The sequence below is a fragment of the Chinchilla lanigera genome, unplaced genomic scaffold, assembly GCF_000276665.1.
Source record: "Chinchilla lanigera isolate Chin_1 unplaced genomic scaffold, ChiLan1.0 scaffold00003, whole genome shotgun sequence".
Taxonomy (NCBI): Eukaryota; Metazoa; Chordata; class Mammalia; order Rodentia; family Chinchillidae; genus Chinchilla; species Chinchilla lanigera.
The window spans coordinates 11,895,903-11,905,739 of NW_004955404.1; the positions used below are offsets into that span (position 1 = coordinate 11,895,903).

General features: G+C 42.1%; 1 long non-coding RNA gene across 1 annotated transcript in view; it reads right to left on the bottom strand.

Annotated features, from left to right (window-relative positions):
• LOC102016554 overlaps window positions 1-8,533 on the bottom strand; it is a 12,794-nt gene extending 4,261 nt beyond the window's left edge. Inside the window, exon 1 of the long non-coding RNA XR_001234726.1 lies at window positions 8,427-8,533. This is a non-coding gene — a long non-coding RNA (uncharacterized LOC102016554). The remainder of the gene's footprint in view (window positions 1-8,426) is intronic.
• Between the last annotated feature and the right edge of the window lie 1,304 nt (window positions 8,534-9,837).

Consider the following 9,837-nt stretch of genomic DNA (forward strand, 5'->3'; position numbering starts at 1 on the left):
AAAAAAAAAAAAAAAAAAAAAAAAAAAAAAGGTGCTACAGTCTAAATTAGCACGCATTGTCTATTCGAACATATACGTGTACCTGGCCGTTGCTGTCGGTCTCATTCTAGTCATTGTCACCAGGATGGATATGGAATCTGACTCAAACACTGATACAAAAACAGTAGACACTCAGGAAATACTCACGGATGGTGGACAGCAAGGAAGAAAGACGCGGAGGAAACTTTCTGGTTTGTTAAAGTTGGTTTTGCAGGAAGAGTTGTAAGGGATAAATTACTTGATAGAAGATGTGAAGAGGAAAGGAAATGAGACTAAATCCCTGGGGCCCGAATGAGCGATTAGAGAAGATATCTGAGAGTTTGGAGGGCACGTAGAAGCAGCTGGACACCCCAGGCCCACGGAGGGAGGTGGGCTCCCTGCAGACCCTTTGCTGCAGGGGAAGCAGGGAACATGACAGCCCCAGGACGGGGGGATGCTTTGCCACCTGCTCCCCAGTATTTCAGAGAAAAAAGAGCTTCAAGGAGACTGCCTAGGTGTGCTTCCTACATGAGTTTACAGCAACCTTTTTGTTAAACCTTCCAAAAATTCTGTTTCTCAATTTCCAGTGAGACCATCCCCTAGGTAATAAATTTGGACAAGATGACGACTGTGGATTCATAGGACAACAGCAGGGCCTAGTGGTGCCTGTATCCCAGAAGCCTAGGAGGCTGAGGCAGCAGCACTGCAAGTCTGAGCTCAGCCCAGACAACTTAGCCACTTGATTAGACACCACCACTAAATGAATGAATGAATGAATTACTAGGACCGAGGATATAGCTCAGTGCAAAGGTCCTGGGTTTAATTCCCAGTACCACAAAAAAAGATAGTGGCAGGATCAGGAATATGGTGACGATTAAGGGAAGGGCCACTTGCAAACAGAAAGAAAAAGGCACTGGGACATCTAAAAAGCGGCTGCAGCAGAAGTGCCTCCATTTCCCTCGGGGGAGTGCTGTTCGCTCCTTATCCTGGGAAGGTGGTCAACGCTTTGTGTGAGAGTTGGGTTTGTTTTACAGAGTTTACAACGGGTTACAAAAAAAAAGTCTGCAGTCTTTGTCTCCTGCACAGAACAATGGCGAGGATTTCTGTTTATCAGGATAAGATATTGTCTTCGTTAGATGGTGCAATAAATGTAACAGGTTAAGGCCAAGTTGCTTTTATGGCTGATGTTTTAAATGGAGTTTTAACTTTCAAAGATCTTCCAGAAAACTGCAGCTAGTGGGGATTAGGCTTGTGTACTTTGGTAACACACAAGCCAGAGGCAAGTTGGATTTACTGGTTCAAAAATCTTGCCAGGGGGCTCACGGTCCTGCTGTGTCGGGTGGGGACTAAGGGAGTCCAACACGAGCTGGAGATACCTCTCTGCTCCTGCACAGAGATTTACAGCACCATCAACATGAGCTTGGACAAGGACAGGGAAGCAAGACTGGCTGTGTCCTACCTTGGGTATGAGCTGTTCATACAAAACGTGGCCCCAAAATGACAGCTGAGCGAGCCCTGGATCAGTTTCCCAGGATGGCCAGTGGTTCCGTACTGGAGCTAGTCCCTGACCTACCACTGAAGATGCATTTCACAGAAATGCTCATCTTTTGATGCACTCTCAATTTAAAAAAACAACCCAGCAGGCTTTTGCATGTAATTTGTCAAGCCACCTCTGAAATTTCTATAGAAGTACAAAGCATCTTGAACAGCCAAAGCATCTTTGAAAAGGGACAAAGTTAAGAGGCCATTACTTCTTGAACTCCGGCCTCACTATAATGTTAGCGTCAGCAAAACCATGTAGTAATCATACAGGGTGAAACAAGTAGACCAGCAGGCCAGAAGACAATGTCGGGAGAATGGAGGTAATAGCAATGGAGTGAGATAAAATAGTTACAAAGAGTATAGGACTTCTATCTGGGAGATAAAAAGGACTCTAAAAAAACTCTAAGAAAATAAAAATTCAATTTAAAAATGAACAAAAGATTTGAATAGACACCTCACCAAAGAAGACATATGAATGGCAAGTAAGTTCATGAAAGGTGTTCAGCATTCTTAGTTATCGGGGAAATGCAAAATAAGACCAGAATGAGACATTGTATGGAATAGGATAAAACTGAAAGCATTTCCTCTGAAACCAGGTGAGGACAATGTCCTCTCTCACTACTCCTAGTCAACAAAGTACTTGAAATTTTAAGCAGAGCCATTAGGCAAGAGAAAGAAATAAAAAGGATCAAATAATAAAGGAAGAAGGCAATTTTCCTTATTTGCAGATGATATGATCCTACACTCGAAGACACTAAGGACGTCTCTAAAAGACTTTTAGATCTGATAAATTCAGAAAAGCAGCAGAATACAAAATCAGCCTTAAAAAGTCAATAGTTTTCCACAACCAAGTCGCTGAGAAAGGAATTCCATTTACAATAGCTTAAAAAAAATGTAGTGATGAATGTAATCATATACTGCAAATATACTAATAAAAATTTTTAAACTGTAAAAAAAAAAAAAACAACAAAAAACACCTAGGAATCAACATAATCAAGAAGGAGAATGACCTCTACAATGAAAATTATTGTCTTGGTTAGTTTTTCTCATTGCTGGGACAAAATACCTGACACCCAAAATTAAGGAAGGAAAGGTTTATTTAGCTCACAGTTTGTGGAGGTTTCTGTCCATACTCAACTGGCTCCAAGGCAGAGTGGCACATGGCAGAGGATGACAGCTCACGGTGGCAGAAAACAGCAAAAGTAACAAAAGCAAAAAGGGAGGAGTGGCAGAGAGCAAGCCTCTTTCCCTCCTTTATACTGTATTCAGGCTACCCGCCCCAAGGCTGGTGTGGCACTCACACCTATAATCTCAGCACTGAACCATAGATCAATCATAAACTCTAGAAGTCCGTGCCATGACTGCATGAGGCTTTGAAAGGACATCTAGACACAAACTGTAACAATAATAGAAGATTAAAGAAAGAAGTTGAAGAAGATGCTATAAGGTGGAAAGACCATCTTATGTTCATGAATTGGCAGAATAAACATGGTTAAAATACCCATATTATTAAGAGCAATCTACAGATTCAGTGCAATCCCTATCAAAGTTCCAGTGGCATTCTTTGCAAAACTAGAAAAAATAATTCTGAAATTGATACAGAAACACAAAAACCCAGAATAATCCTAAGCAAAGTTGGACATGGTGGTGCACACCTGTAATCCCAGCACTCTGGAGGCTGAGGCAGGAAGATCACCGCAAGTTTGAGGCCAACCTGGGCTACACAGTGAGTTCAAGGCCAGCCTGCATTACAGAGTGAGATCCTATCTCAAAACAAAACAAACAAACAAACAAACAAAAAACCAACCTAAGCAAAAAGAATAAGACTGGAGCTATCAAAATACCCAATTTCAAATTATGCCATCAAAATTTGTAATAAAAAAACAGCAAGGTACTGGACAGAAATAAACATGCAGATCAGTGGAAGAGATCAGAGGACACAGAAACAAACCCACATAATCACAGCCATCCTGTTCCTGACAAAGAGGCCAAACACATATGCTAGAGGAAAGAAAGCATCTTTAACAAACAGTGCTGGAAATATTGGATATCCATATGTTAAAGACTGAAACTATATCCTTGTTTCACTCTGTACAATATCAATTCAAAATGGATCAAAGACCTAGGTATAAGACCTGAAACTCTTAGAAAAATATCATAGGAGAAACACTTGAAGCCATAAGCGCGGGTGAAGACTTCCTAAATAGGACTTCAGGAGCACAGAAAGTAACAGCTAGAACCAAGTGGGACTACACCAAATTAAGAGCTTCTTTACAGCAGAGGGAAAAACCAACAGAATAAAGAGACAATCCACAGAGGAGGGGAGGTCTTTGCCAGCTGCTCTTCCAACAGCGAGAGGACCAATGCCTAGAATATATAAAGAACTCAAAAATGTTAATATTACAGTAAATGGATAAATTGAATTTCTTTTTTCTTTTCTTTTCTTTTTCTTTCTTGAGACAGGGTCTTGGCACGTAGTGCAGGCTGGCCTTGAACTTGCTTATGTAGCTCAGGCTGGTCTTGAACTTACAGCGATCCTGGTGATCTTCCTGCCTTAGCCTCCAGAGTGCTAGGATTACAGGTGTGCACCACCATGCCCGGTGACATCTCTTGAAAGAATGCAAATAACCAATAATGGAGGAATGGATGTTCAACCAAATCAAAACTGCATTGAGGTTCCATCTCATCCCAGTCCAAATGGCTATCATCAAAAATCCAAAAAACAAAACAAAACAAACAAACAAAAAAACAGTAAGTGCTGGAGAAGACTCAAAAAGGAACCTACGGAATGTAAACTAGGTACAGCTACTGTAGAAATCAGTATGGAGGTTCCTTAGAAAACTTAAACTAGAACTAGCACATGGCCCTGTTACATACACTTTGGTATATGTTGGAAGGAATTAAAGTCATCATACTATAGGGTTACCTACATACCTATGTTTACTGAGGCATAGATCACGATAGCCAAGATACAGAACCAGCTCAGGTACCCATGAGCAGATGAATGGATAAATAAAATAGGGCAGGGCCGGGGATATAACTTAGTGGCACAAGCGCCTGCCTGGCATGCGCAAGGTCCGGAGTTCTATTCCCGGTACCAAAAAAAAAAAAAAGAAAGAAAATGTGGCAGACAGATACAATCGTTATTCAGCCATAAAGAAGACTGAAATTACATACATCATCTGGAGGAAAATGAAATAAGCCAGACTCAGAAAGACACATATCACATGTTTCCCTTAATATGCAGAATCTTACAATAAATTACATGCAAGGAGAAAGGATACTACTATTAGATAAGAGTAAGAGAATGAATGAGAGGGGAGAAGGGGCGTGAGAGAGAATTTTGGTGAAATGGATTTGATCAAAATACGTTATACACATGTATGAAAATACCACATTGAAATCCGGTATTTTGTAAAATTAATATGCACTAATAAAAATATGATAATGAGATACTGTGGCATATTTATTAGGATAACTAAATTTTAATAAGTTTACTATCAAGTGTTGGTGAGAATATGGAGTTATTCAAACTCTCATACACTGCTGCTAAGAATGACAATAAAACTATTTTGGAAAATAAATTTTAAGTATTTAAAATGTTAATCATACATATACTGTGTAATCTAGCTATTTTACTCCTAGATGCTTACTCAAAAGAAATAAAAGCACGTGTCCATACATAGGCTTGTGTAGGAACATTTATAGATTTATTTACAATAGCCCCAAACTGAAAACAACCCCAAAGTAAATCAAGCATGAATAGATCTTTGCACAGTATAGTCGTACAATGAAACACTGCTAGCAATGAAAAGAAATACACTTTTCAAGTGTATAACACAGCTGAGCCGAGGAAGCCAGAAAGAGAACACACAATATGGTATTGGAAATTTAAAGACAGAGAAGACATAGTCAGTTTTACTACACATTTTGCCATCGCACTATAAGGTCATAGGTCTTCTCCTTTGCACTTGTCTGCAGTTCCTGCCACTTGGGAAAGTCAGTGCTGTGTTGTGGAAGTCCTGACTTGGTTTGACACCTCTCCCTAGTGTCAGGCTCTGTACAAGTTAGGAATCCAAAACATAAATCTATAGTGACAGAATCAGATCAGTGGTTGCCAAGAGGGAGGGCAGTGTTGGGGGGGGGGTACATCCATTATCTTGATTTTGGTGTTGGTTTCATGAAGGTGTACCTATGTCAAAACTCATCAGATTTTCCACTATAAATGTTTATGGTTAATATATGTTATTTTGATTTTTGTTTTGTGGGTTTTTATTGGTTTTTTGTTTTTGTTTCTGTTTGTCTTTTTGAGACAGTCTCGTTAAGCACTTCAGGCTGGCCTTGAGTTCCCTTTGCAGCCCAGGCTGGTTTCAAACTCACAACAATCCTCCTGCCTCAGCCTCCTGAGACATGTGCCACCACACCTGGCTCAGTGTATGTTATTCTTTAACAAAGGCATTGAAAACAAAATATTCGGCAATGTCAAGTCCACACTCTTTTTTTTTTTTTTTTTTTTTTTTGAGACAAGGTCTCACTCTGCAGTTCAGGCTGGCCTTGAGCTCACTTTGTAGCCCAGGCTGGTCTCGAACTCACAATGATCCTCCTGCCTCAGCCTCCCAGGTGCTGGGATTACAGGCATGCGCCAGCACGCCCGGCAATGTCAAGTCCATACAGTTAACCTTTGTTATGTTCTCCTGGCACGTACTTCCTGTAGAGTCACTTGAATACTGATTTAATGAATATTGAATCATTGCTCCTCAGAGAAATACACGAGTAGGTTCCTACCAGCTCCTTGTCAGAACATTTTTGTCAACTGATCGATACCTAACCGTGTTTGAAATATATTTCTGCCTGAAGACACCTGGCTTAATTAATATCTACTGTTGATCATTCACACTGAACTCACGGCCAACAGTGCTGTAAACGCGGCTTGAACAAAGCTTCTCGACTACACATGTTTTCTTCACAAAGCGCCTCACAGCCTTCCTGGGATTAGGAACACAGAACAGCACTTTAACGCTACCCTCGGGGACTATTTTAAACACCAAAATCACACACAAAGAGTGAAATAATTGAGAAAATATCGTACTAAGACCCCACAAAGCACATTTGTCCGTAGTATAAGAGCTTAAACAGAAAGTGTGTGTCTTATTCATCCAGTCGGAACTTGGGCATCAAGAGCCTGAAATTCTTAAATTTTTTGGCTGCTCTGGGTGTGTCCGCGAATGACTGCTGCGTTAGTCGGTGTTTTATCACAGTGACCTGGAAAAAGCAGCTCACAGAAAGGAAGGTTAATTTTGGCTCAGGGCCTCCGTAGTTTCGGCCCAGTGTCGGCAGCTCCAGCGCTCTGGGCCTGTGGTGAGGCAGGAACATGGCGGACGGCTGTGGTGGGGGAAGGCCTCTCACCTCACAGCAGTCAGGAAGCCAAGACAGTGACAGAGCAAGAGGCAGGGAGAGAGGGCCAGGGACAAGATACCGTCCCCAGGATCATGCCCCCGGGACCGCTCCCTTCAACTAGACCATCATCTCCCAGTGAGGCCATGAAATTAGGGTCTCAGTAATGGATTGATCCACCGAAGACCTCGGAGCCCCCATGATCTCAACTTCCGAAAGCGCCACCTCAGAGCATGACACTGGGGAACATTTTAGATCCAAGCCTTAACAACTGCGAAGGAGGGTGAGTAGTATTTTAGAGTTACAAATAAATTTTAGTGAGTGGGTGATTTTGCAAATATGGAAGCCATAAATAACAGGATGGGAAATGTGCTTTGTAGACACTAACATCGTGTCAGTGTGAATACACTTCACCTCTGCTCCCTGTCCACATAAAGGGTTTTTGGTTTGGGTTTTTGTTTGGTGCTATTAAGGACTGAACCAAGGACCTTCACACTGAGCTACATCCTAGTACTTTTTTATTTTTTTTTATTTTGAGACAGGGTCTTGCTAAGTCATTAAGTTTCCCAGGCTGGGCTAGAAATTGTTATCCTCCTGCCTCAGCCTCTCAGTACGCTGGAATTACAGGGATAAAAGGGGGAGTAAAAAGTCACATAGCAGGGGGCAACAGAGACAAGGAGGCTAGATAACAGATAGAAGAGCCAGGCATGGTGGCACATGCCTGTAATCCCAGCACTCGGGAGGCTGAGGCAGGAGGATCATTGCAAGTTCAAGACCAGCCTGGGCTACAAAGTGAGCTCAAGGCCAGCCTGAACTGCATAGTGAGGCCCTATTTCAAATAAAACCAAAAGTAAATAAATAAATAAGCCGGGTGTGGTGGCACATGCCTGTAATCCCAGCACTTGGGAGGTTGAGGCAGGAGGATCAGTGTGAGTTTGAGACCAGCCTGGGCTACAAAGTAAGCTCAAAGCTAGCCTGAACTACATAGTGAGACCCTATCTCAAAAAAAATAAGAAAGAAAGAAAGAAAGAAAGAAAGAAAGAAAGAAAGAAAGAAAGAAAGAAAGAAAAGAAAGGAAGAAAGAAAGAGAGAAAGAACAGATAGAAGGAATATGACCTCATACTTTGCAGCACAGTGAGAAACTACAGTTCACAATAAACATTACTTATCAAGAATTAGAAAAGAGGTGCTGGAAAACACACATAAAGAAATGATGAGGAGAAGAAAATGCTAATTACCCTGATTTGATAATTATACTTTGTATACATGTATTAAAGCAGCACACACTATATCCTAGAAATATGTACAATTATTACATACAAATTAAAAATAAAACTTGGGGCTGGGGATTTACCTCAATGGCACAGCGCCTGCCTGGTAAGCGCTAGGTCATGAGTTCAATTCCTGGTACCAGAATAAGAAACAAAAAATAAAAATAAAACTTAAAACAAGTTAATAAAGAAAGGACTCACCTCCCTGAATACTCCAGGGTGAGCTCCTCCTCCCCAGAACATTGAAACCCACAGTGACAAAGGAAAAATAAAAACAGAGACAGAGAGAGGAAAAAAATACCAGCTGGCAAGCAGATAGTGGAGTGGCAGTTGTCTTAGTAGCAGTGACAAAGTTGAGTCTTCAGCTGGAGGAGGGATTTCTGGGAAGTAAGCTGATTGGACAACCCTCAAAGGGCTCGCACTTCCAGTACCATGGTCCCTCTGGAAGAGGGGAGGCCAGGATGAAATGTTCTCTGAGAAGGCTTTCGATCCCCAGATTCCTGCCTGTTTCCTTAGCAAGACAGAAGTCTCCTCCCTAGAAAAGGAGGCAGGGGTCCCCTGGACTGAGGACCATCAGGATCAGACATTTCACACTGAACCGTGAAATCCCCACCCTCTCTCCCACGCGTGGCTCTCCACCCGAACAACTAAGATTGCCACTCAGAAGGCCAAAGACTGGAAAATTCCATTCCGGGAGCTCTAAGCAATCCTGCAGGAGGATGCCAGCCCAGGGGGCAATGGCAGAGGTAGCCACCCCAACGTGGCAGGGGCAGCATCTTCGGCGGTGGGGGGCAGCGGAGGAAGTGGGAGCCGTGGGCAGGTGCAGAGTGTTGGGACCCAAGAGTGGTGGAAAGAGTGTCAGGTGACATCTGCAGAGGCAGATTAGTCACTGCTTTAGTCATCCTGGGAAGTCAGAGTGAAAAACCATAATCTTATGTCTCAAACAACTCACATTTCTGGAGGCTGAGAAATCCAAGGTCAAGATGGAGACAGACCCAGTTCCTGGTGAGAGTTCTTTCTGACTGCAGTCACTGCCTTCTCCTTGTGTCCTTGCACCGGAGAGAGAAAGAGAAAAATGCAAAGGGAAGGAGAGGAAGAGAAGGAGCATGCTCTCGGATCTCTCTGCTTTTCCTTTCTTTAAAAAAAAACCCAAAATTTAAAAACAAGATAATAGGAGGGTAACAATGGTTAATACATTGCATATTGTTATCTTTAAATTAGTTACTCAGAGTATAAAATATAGGCATTTAATTGTCCAGACAGGGGCTGGGGATTTAGCTCAGCGGCAAAAGCGCCTGCCTGGCAAGCGCAAGGTCGTGAGTTCGGTTCCCGGTACCGGAGAAAAACCAAAAAAAAAAAAAAAAAAAAAAAAAATTGTCCAGACAATTTTAGCACAAACCTTTCTTTTCAATGAACTAAGAGAAATTAGTAGTATGACTATCTTTTTATTTATTTATTTATTTATTTACTGTCTTTTTGAGACAGGGTCTCCCTGTGTGGTTCAGGCTGGCCTTGAGCTCACTTTGTAGCCCAGGCTGGCCCCGAACTTGCAACAATCCTCCTGCCTCAGCTTCCCGAGTGCTGGGATTACAGGCGTGTGCCACCACATCTG